General features: G+C 41.7%; 1 non-coding gene across 1 annotated transcript; it reads left to right on the top strand.

The window, feature by feature from the left end:
- The first annotated feature begins 2,076 nt into the window (after positions 1-2,076).
- On the top strand, positions 2,077-2,192 carry LOC129811182 (U5 spliceosomal RNA). The gene has a single exon (XR_008752858.1). It is a non-coding gene; the product is annotated as a U5 spliceosomal RNA (small nuclear RNA).
- The last annotated feature ends 8,780 nt before the right edge of the window (positions 2,193-10,972 follow it).

A 10,972-nucleotide genomic window follows, 5' to 3' on the forward strand; every position in this document is an offset into this window, starting at 1 on the left:
AAAACGAACTGATATCACATGCAGTGAGTGCAAACACACAGACGCATGCACGCACGTACACATACGTTGGCATTTGTGTCACTGGACCCAGGTGGGCTGTGTAAATGTGTAAGCTGCAAAGACGTGTTTAATAATTCACTGTCAGACTAGACGGGAGTGTAACGGATGTGAAATGGCTAGCTAGTTAGCGGGTACGCGCTACTAGCGTTTCAATCAGTTACGTCACTTGCTCTGATACCTACAAGTAATGTTGCACCTTGCTCTGCAAGGGCCGTGGCTTTTGTGGAGCGATGGGTAACGACGCTTCGTGGGTGACTGTTGTTGATGTGTGCAGAGGGTCCCTGGTTCGTGCCCGTGTCGGGGCGAGGGGACGGTTTAAAGTTGTACTGTTACAGGGGCAGCCGCACGGAAAACCCTTACCTCAACACAGTGCATTGTCTCAAACAGGTATATGTGCATGGCTTGCTCCAGATTGTGTGTTAACCCATGTTCAGATGAGATGAAACTATGTTAGAGGATTTATGGAGGCTACCTGCTGATAGATGACCAATAAACAACTGCCTGCCATCCAGCTTGTCAGTCTGTCTGGTGTGTGTGTCACAACTACAAAGGAGTAGGAGATGAAGAGGACAAGAGAAGGGCTATGCACTCGAAGGAAGGGCTTTTGGGTGAAGTTGTATGGGAGAGAGATTGAGTCAAAGGGCTGGTTGTAGGGGAGAGAGAAGGAAATAGAGGGGGTGATCGAGAAAGGCAAGCGGTTGGTTGTGGGACAGAGGGAATGTAGAGGGGGAGGGAGAAAGTGATAGAGAAAGGCAAGGGCTGGTTGTGGATGTGGGAGTATAATTAAGTCCAGTACTCTGTTCCTCTGCAGGCTGCTGCATGGAGCTGGGGAACTGCTGATTCAGGAGAGAGAGAGATGGGAGAGGGAAAGCGGGAGTGGGTGAGAGGGAGAGGGAGGAGGGCGACTTATGGGTAAAATTATTCTAGAGTGTGTGGAGTAAAATACAGCGACTGTAGAATGCCAGGTTATTGTGAATGGGATGATGCCATCTAAGGGACACAGCAGAAGTGCACTTTATAAAATCAATCAAAGCTGTTAATGTAACCATCACAGCTAGTGTTCCATTCATGAAGAATATAGTATAACTTTAATTTAGTTTGTCCCAAAAAAAGCACAATGTTAACATGCTTCAGCAATATTATATATAGAAATCTATGTTCGTAGCAAACAATTTGATTGTAAGTAGAAACGGAAGAAAATAGATCATAGGCAGGCACATCATCACAAGGCCTATGCCTATTTGGCCTGAATAAGAAGCCATTCAGCATAACGTATTGCCTTTGAAAATATTTGTGTTTAAGTGATTTGGGTAGACTTTTCTTTAGGCCTATTGGGCTAGTGAGCTAATTAAGTGATATCCAATGCTTTGCTGTTTTTTCAGGGTAGTAGGGTAATCCATAAATCAGACAACTGTTTAAACAGGTTGCTAGACTATTTAACAAAAAAAACGTTTTCTTTGAGTTACTGTTGGACTTATAACTTGACACATTGTTGCAAACAGCGTTACACGCATTTGTAAAGCCCACCAGTTAAATGTTCCGATTTGAATATTTTTTCCCCGCCCCTCCCTGCTTCTCACGCCTGGCTTGTGAACAAGTTGCTTGCGGGTCTCAACGGCGCATGCTCGATGTAGAAGTGTTAAAGTATTTCGTTCCGTCGGCAAATTGTTTCTAACTTTGAAAGTAGACTTTTGATGGTAGCTAAACAGTTAGGACAAATCTGTCCTTTTTGCTGAAATTACGCTGGCGTTGCAGATACTTTTTTTTTTTTTTTAGGACTGAACGGGGCAAACCAGGGAGTGATCTGTATAATGCCCAGCGTGCATTTAGTGTGTGTAAAGAATGATTGAACTTACAAGCATTGACACTTATAAAACTTAACTCTTCATTTGTATTGGGGGACTGTAATCTGTGTGTGTTGTATCGGCGATAGAGATTTTTTTGTTTTCCATTAAACCATGACTATGAATAGTAAGGCCGAGAACTCGGTCGGAACGGTGTCATTCAGTCAGCAGTATACTCTGGTTTCTCTTCAGATCGCATAAATCTTTCGCCTTTTACTAAAGATTTCCGTGGAGAGGAACATTATGAGAATTAACAATTTTTTTTATGCCTGGCCTCACGGCTGGGCTTTCTATAATTGTAAATAATAAACTGGTCACACCTCCAGTCTTTATTGTTATCCTCTGAGGTTTGGTCTTTGCCTGTGTGCTGTATCTACATACTCTCTTGCATTTTCTGAACTTCCATCTGACGTTACAGCTCATGGTTGTCCCCCCCCCCCCCACACCATCTCGCGTGCAAAACATTTGTGGCCCCCCTCTTGACCGCGGAGATAAATTTACGTTTTAAAGTTGATTTCTTAGAGAAAATGTTGCAGTTGTAGAGCAAGTTATCTGCAGCTCTACATTTTTGCACTCTGGGACACTAAGCAACCGCGTTTGTCGCTTATGCCCGGACAGGTCTTCTCCATCTGCTGTGTAATGACACTTACCTGCTCATCAAGTTAACACTCTACCCATGAAGACCGTTGGATAGATGTCGAGTCCATATTTGCTCCAATGCATCACCAGGAGACCAGTAATAGCAAGAAAAGCTTTCTATACTGAAAAGTTAACTGAAGTATTTAAGTAACTAACTACAACTATTCTCGTTACTGTAATTGAGTAGCTTTTCCGAGTACTTGTGATTTTACTTTACTTAAGTAAAATGTCATTAAACTAACAGTACTTCTACATGAGTAGGATATTTCAGTACTCTTTCCACCACTGGTAGAGTGAGTTAGGGAAAGAGTGTGAATGGGTGATTAGTATAGTATATTGAAGTATGGCAATTTTTATGCATTTATTTTTTTATAAATACATTTTAATTCCTTGAATGTAGAATTTATTTTAAAAGGTTAACAGTATATTTGACAATTTAACATAGTTAAAATAAATGTACTTAGTTTACTGTACATTAATTTACTCTTCCTTTTTCAACTTAATGCATGGAAAGTATCACGTAACAATTCTCTGGTAAATTAGCAAATTACCAACACTTTTTTTTTTTAGAGTTTATATCACTTGTTTACTTTTACACGTAGTTTATTATTATTATCATCTTTACACCAGTATTTTTAGTTCTACCTGAGTAAAATATCACAAAAATAATAGTACTTCGAATTGAGTAGAATATTTCGGTACTCTTTCCATCCCTGCTGAAAACTGCAAAACTGGGCTGAATACTGCTAGAAAGCTGAAATAACTATACAATCAAGCAATACAATAAACATGACCATTCCTTATCAATTCATAATTTGATACAATAATCTACATTGATATTGTGACGTCGCCACTAGATGGCGATCATAGAGATTCTATGAAAATTTAACGAGACAAGTCAGTTAAGAACACATGTTTATTTACAATGACAGCCTACCAGCGAACAGTGCCTTGTTCAGGGACAGAACAACAGATGTTTTACCTTGTCAGGTCGGGGATTCGATTTAGCTAAAACGCACAGCAAGGTTAGGAAATGGTTTGTGTGAGCAAAAATGCATAGCAGGTCAGGATAATTAACTTGGCCGGTTAGGAGGAAGTTAAGGTTAGAAAAAGTGTTAAGGTTAGGCTTAGCTAAAATACTACAGTATTCAGCAATCGACTCATCATGCAGCCCAATCAGCCACGCAAAACAGTCTTGAGTGGCAACAAATCTGCCCAAGTGGCTGATTTTAACTTTCAATACACCCATTTCTGTTGATCCTCCCAGTTCTGTTGACACGCCTACTTCAGACACACTCATGTAAGTAGTTACCCAGGACTCAATTCTATGGGCGCTCATTGACAAATTGTTCTAGAATGCATTCCTAAATTAAGCGGTCTTCATTCCAAGGGCTTGAAGCATATATCGTGTGTGACAGAAATAAAAAAATAATCTTATAAATATCTCCCAAAAGAAACATTAAAATACACCTTTGGTTATTGAACTAATTATTTTCCAAATAAAACCAATACCAAATGTATAATCTCTTGGTGTTGATATTCCATTCACCCAACTCAATGTAACATCGATAGGTTTAGACCAATAGATGATACTCAAATGTTCCCTGTACCTAGGGTTTTAAAGGGTTGGAAACTTTCCGGTATTTTTCATGGGAAGTTAGGCCCGGGAATTTGGATTTTTGCTTAAATTCATAAAAGTGAGCTTATAATTGAACCTTTTGTGGGATAACCAAGGTAATTCTAGGTTTTGTGGCATATTTTGGTTAAACTATCCCCAATTCAATGGAATTCCAACCCTCTGCATGCACAGTGCATTCTTCCATCACATGTACAGCTGATTCTCATGATCTTGCACACTAATGAGATGCTATTGAGCCCACGCTACTACACTGTCTGAGCCAAGGACTACATGCTTTCTGGTAAATTTTGATTACAATACTGGGTGGGGTGAATATATTTTATGACATACATGATTTTATGTTAACTAGTAAATAGTAGCCTACAGCAAAGTGTGTTTAAATCATTTCTAACTTGTTAACAAGTTCTGCTAGTTAGTTTCAGCTTGCTTGAGCCTGCTAACTGAGTGTTAATTCACCTGTTTCCATGTTTAATTTTAAAACATTTATTTTACAAAGGAGTTGTTTAATCTTAACTATTTATCTGTACATGGAATTGTATTTTTATTTAAAAAAAATTACAATCTTTACAGGAAAATGCCACGGGCACTATCTGATGTGGAGATATTTCACTGCAGCTAATGTAGAAGGAAAAGCTGTGTACATTTGCAAATACAGTGCCAAATCATATGAAGAATACAACACAGATGCAGAATCATCTGGCCAAGTGCATAAAGTTCCCTCAGCGCTCACAACAAGCAACCTCTGACAAAAGTCCATCTACTTCTATTCGAGGTGAAATTATGAATCAGACACCTTATCGATAGCAACAGCTCATGGTCCTCCTGGAATCAGATTTTTTTTTAACTCAATGGAGGAACGTTCTCAGAGAAATTAGGAATGTCTTGCTCAAGCTGTGTATGCAACTGGTTCACCTCTGATGCTCACAGGCAATGTGTATTGGAAGAGATTTTTGAATGTTCTTCGCTCAGCATACACCCCTCCAACCAGACATGCTTTATCTACTCATTTGCTGGATGCAGAGTTCAACAGAGGTCAAGTGAAGGTCAAGCTTATCAGAGAAAGCAACCTATATTGCAATCATCTCTGATGGGTGGTCGAATATTCGTGGGCAAGGAATAATGAACTACATCATCCACCCCTCAACCGGTATTCTACAAGAGCACAGACACAAGGAACAACAGACACACCGGTCTCTACATTGCAGATGAGCTGAAGGCAGTCATCAATAACCTTGGACCACAGAAGGTATTTGCGCTGGTGACAGACAATGCTGTGAACATGAAGGCCGCTTGGTCTAAAGTGGAGGAGTCCTACCCTCACATCACACCCATTGGCTGTGCTGTTCATGCATTGAATCTGCTCCTCAAGAATATCTTGGCACTGAAAACAATAGATACACTCTACAAGAGCGCCAAGGAAATGGTTAGGTATGTGAATGGTCATCAAGTTACAGCAGCAATATACCTCCCCAAGCAAAGTGAGAAGAATAAGATCACCACATTGAAGCTGCCCAGCAACATCCGTTGGGGTGCTGTTGTCATGTTTGACAGTCTCCTGGAGGGGAAGGAGTCTCTCCAATAAATGGCCATTTCAGTCTGCCAATATGGACAGCCCCATCAAGAGGATCCTCCTGGATGATGTATTTTGGGAGAGGGTGGTAAGCAGCCTGAAACCTATAGCAGTAGCCATTGCACGGATTGAGGGAGATAATGCCATCCTGTCTGATGTTCAGACTCTGCTTGCAGATGTAAGAGAAGGAAGCCGTACTGGCCTGCCCCCTTCACTGTGGCTCCAAGCAGAGGAAACTGCCATTCTGAAATACATCAAAAAGCGTGAAGACTTCTGCCTGAAACCCATACACGCTGCAGCATACATGATGGACCCCAAGTATACTGGCAAGAGTATCCTGTCTGGTGCAGAGATCAACAAGGCCTATGGTGTCATCACTACAGTGTCTCGCCACCTTGGCATGGATGAGGGCAAGGTTCTTTGCAGTCTGACAAAGTACACTTCCAAGCAAGGGCTTTTGGATGGGGATGCAATATGGCAGTCGTGCCAATATATCTCATCAGCCACCTGGTGGAAGGGAATTGGTGGATCGGAGGCTCTTTCCCCGGTTGCCTCCATCATCCTCCAAATCCCACCAACATCAGCCACCTCAGAGCGCAACTGGTCCTTGTTTGGGAACAAACACACCAAAGCACGCAACAGGCTGACCAATACAAGCGTTGAAGCATTGGTGGCCATCCAGACATTTGAGGCTTTTTGAGCCTGACAACGAGCCATCCTCAACAGGGTTGGAAAGTGACAGTGAAGATGAGGCCTCAGAGTCTGATGTTCAAGAGGTGGACATTGAGGAGGTTCAGGGAGAAGACATGGAAGCCTGAGAGGAAGACAACCAAAGCTTTAGTTTCCAGACTATCGTTTTTGGGAGATGCGATGGATCATTGGAGATCAACAAAAAAAAGGGAATATTGAATGTTCAGTGAAATCATCCCATGTGAAGTCAACTAATGTAATTAAAGTTCATTTAACTTCTATTGGAAGGATTTAATCATTTGCAATTATGTCTACTTAGGATAAGGTTGAAAGCAAAGGAGAGCCGCACACTCTAGGAGCCCAGATGTAAAAATGTAATGTCCAACGTTTCGACAGGCAAGCTGTCTTTATCAGGGTATAATCACAAACACTGCGGGATAACTCGTTTATATAGTGTCAAAAGACACATTCAAGGAGAGGGGGTACAAAAATGATCAGATTAATTTTGCCATTGAGAAAATTATAAACAAACATGACCTTTTTTAAGGATGTGAGGATGTGTAACTAAGGCAGTTATTTATCTTAACTTGTCCTTGTGGTAAAAATTGTGGGTAAAACAAAGCGCGCATTAAAAGTACGTATCTCAGAGCATCGTAGCACCATTAGGTGCAAAAACTTGACTTACCCAGTTGCGGCCCACTTTTTGGAAGCGAACCACTCGATTTCTTCTCTGCGTTATATTGGCATCGAACATGTCACCCTCCCTAGGAGAGAGGGTGACCTTGATAATTTATTGTTAAAACGAGAGGCTGCCTGGATCTTTAATTTAAAGACCCTTGCTCCCTTCGGGCTCAACGTAGACTTTGATCTGAAGCCATTCTTGTGATTAGTGTCTTTGCCATTTGTAATTGTTTGTAAGCTTCTGTAGTCTAAAATTAATCTATGACCGTATGCTATCCATTTGTTTTTTGTATGGTGTTCTTTGTATGCCATTTTTTATATTTGAGAATTAACCAATGATATTAGGCCACATTTGGCCATGATTACAGACACCTGTGTGTTTTGACACTATATAAACGAGTCTACCAGCAGTGTTTGTGATTATACCCTGATGAAGACAGCTTGGCTGTCAACGTTGGACATCACATTTTTGCATCTGAGCTCCTAGAGTGTGGCTCTCTTTAGTTTAAGTTTTCTACGCCGCTGGCCAGCACCGCGCCTAAATAGGTGTGTTCTTTTTCTTCTAGATACTTATAAGGTTTATGTTTCTGTCTACATATGGTAAATATATCCAATGCAAAAACATTACATTTAAATGGTATATTAATTTTCATATTTTTGTTAATTCCCATGGGAAGTTTCCACCTCTGAATATTCCCCAAAATGTGCAACCCTACCTGCACCCATCATGAGGTTGCTACAACCTAGCCTATAAATTAAAGTTTACAACGTAGGTGCACACGTCGAGAGAATTGTTCGTAGTCAAGGTGACAGGCAGTGACACATTCAATTGCACACTCTTGCCTGCATCTAGCTGATCTAGGGTGCAATCATTAGTCCAACAGTTGCAAACAAGAGTTTCTATTGGACACATTCAGATATGTTTAACCTGGTTTGTTCTCTTTAAAAAACTAACATAATTGGCAAAATTAATAAACCCCTGATCACACGCAAACACAGTTCACTTTCATAGCAGCCACATAACAGCATGATCACTTTGCTCATTGTTTATACTGTATATTTCCTTCTCGCAACTATCTACGCACTCTCCTCCTCTCACCTTTTCCCCCTCGCTTGTGTAGTTCAGTGCACAACCCATCAGCTGTCTATTACCAGGTGAAAAATACTTTCCAAGCCAAACCTTCATATCATGACCACTAATCTCTACACACAGCCTACATTGTCACGTCATAGTCAACATAGCTACTAGAACAATCATGCAGTTTAGCAGTTACACCGCCGGGCTCCGGTTGCAATAAATGAATACACCAAAAGCTTACCTTGGAAGACATCCAGTGTTGGATAGCTAACATATCATCCCTTGATGCCATGTTTGAGTAGGCAAAACTAGCTAGCTGCATTCGCTAGCTAAGTGAAAGTAAAAAAAAATACAACCAAATATAGCTTTCTCTCATCCTTAATTTGAAAAAATTAATTTGTTCAACTTGTCTTTGTCTTTTTTTATTTTTATTTAACCAGGTAGGCCAGTTGAGAACAAGTTCTCATTTACAACTGCGACCTGGCCAAGATAAAGCAAAGCAGTGCGACACAAACAGAGTTACACATGGAATAAACAAACGTACAGTCAATAACACAATAGAAGAAGAAAAAACGATACAGTGTGTGCAAATGAGGTAAGATTAGGGAGATAAGGCAATAAATAGGTGAAGTAATTACAATTTAGCAATTAAACACTGGAGTGATAGATGTGCAGAAGATGAATGTGCAAGTAGAGATACTGGGGTGCAAAGGAGCAAACATATGGGGATTAGGTAGTTGGATGTGCTATTTACAGATGAGCTATGTACAAGTGCAATGATCTGTGAGCTGCTCTGACAGCTGATGTTTAAAGTTAGTGAGGGAGATATGAGTCTCCAGCTTCAGCGATTTTTGCAATTCGTTCCAGTCATTGGCAGCAGAGAACTGAAAGGAAAGGTAGCCAAAGGAGGAATAGTCTTTGGGGGTGACCAGTGAAATATACCCGCTGGAGTCGTGCAACGGGTGTGTGCTGCTATGGTGAGCTGAGAAGGCGGAGCTTTACCTACAAAGACTTAGAGGACCTGGAGCCAGTGGGTTTGGTGACTAATATGTAGCGAGGATCAGCCAACGAGAGCATACAGGTCACAGTGGTGGGTAGTATATGGGGCTTTGGTGACAAAACGGATGGCACTGTGATAAACTGCATCCAATTTGCTGAGTAGAGTGTTGGAGGCTATTTTGTAAATGACATCGAAGTCAAGGATCGGTACGATGGTCAGTTTTACGAGGGTATGTTTGGCAGCATGAGTGAAGGATGCTTTGTTGCGAAATAGGAAGCCGATTCTAGATGTAATATTGGATTGGAGATGCTTAATGTGAGTCTGGAAGGAGAGTTTACAGTCTAACCAGACACCTAGGTATTTGTAATTGTCCACATATTCTAAGTCAGAACCGTCCAGAGGAGTGATGCTGGACAGGCGGGCAGGTGCGGGCAGCAAATCGGTTGAAGAGCATGCCCTTAGTTTTACTTGCATTTAAGAGCAGTTGGAGGCCACGGAAGGAGAGTTGTAAGTCATTGAAGTTTGTCTGGAGATTAGTTAACACAGTGTCCAAAGAAGGGCCAGAAGTATACAGCATGGTGTCGTTTGCATAGAGGTGGATCAGAGAATCACCAGCAGCAAGAGCGACATCATTGATGTATACAGAGAAGAGAGTCGGGCCGAGAATTGAACCCTGTGGCACTCCCATATAGACAGCCAGAGGTCCGGACAACAGGCGCTCCGATTTGACACACTGAACTGTGAGAAGTAGTTGGTGAACCAGGCGAGGCAGTCATTTGAGAAACCAAGGATGTTGAGTCTGCCGATAAGAATGCGGTAATTGACAGTCGAAAGTCTTGGTCAGGTCGATGAATACGGCTGCACAGTATTGTCTCTTATCGATGGCGGTTATGACATCGTTTAGGACCTTGAGCATGACTGAGGTGCACCCATGACCAGCTCAGAAACCAGATTGCATAGCGGAGAAGGTACGGTGGGATTCGAAATGGTTGGTGATCTGTGCGTCAACTACTCACCATTATTTCATGCACTGCGGTGCTAGCTAGCTGTAGCTTATGCTTTCAGTAGTAGATTCATTTTCTGACCTTTTGATTGGGTGGACATGTCAGTTTGTTGCAAGAGCTCTGATAGATTGGAGGATGTCCTGTGTAAGTCTATAGAAGGGGGTGAGAACCATGAGCCTTCTAGTTTTTGTATTGAAGTCAATGTACCCAGAGGAGGACAGAAGCTAGCTGTCCTCCGGCTACACCATGGTACTATCCTACAGTGTGCTGGTGAGGCTACTCTAGAACATTGCAAAACAGTGTATTTTAATAAATTATTTGGTATGGTTGTATCTACAGAAAAAGGATAACCTTTTTCAATGTTTCACTATTTTTATGAAATTCACTGAGGATGATCCTCCCATTCCTCCTCTGAGGAGCCTTCACTCATTGAAATATATTTATTCATGTGACGCAGCGGTCTAAGGCACTTCATCTCAGTGCAAGGGGTGTCACTACAGTCCCTGGTTCAAATCCGTCAGGGCTATCAGTGGTGTATTTATGGCAGAGCAAACACACCCTAGACTGTGCACCCATTAATGACCTCGGATGACTAGTATTAGACTGCAGGTGAGTGTGTGTGTGTGCGCGTGCACACACCTTTCACCCCAGAGATTTGGCACGCAGTACTGTAAAGGATGGTAATAAGGCTCTTTAAAACTGAGATGGCTGCCATGGAATGCAGTGGATGACAGAATGTACCCAGCAAACCAGGAACATTCCCAGGA

The sequence above is a fragment of the Salvelinus fontinalis genome, chromosome 14 (assembly GCF_029448725.1).
Source record: "Salvelinus fontinalis isolate EN_2023a chromosome 14, ASM2944872v1, whole genome shotgun sequence".
NCBI classification, from domain to species: Eukaryota; Metazoa; Chordata; class Actinopteri; order Salmoniformes; family Salmonidae; genus Salvelinus; species Salvelinus fontinalis.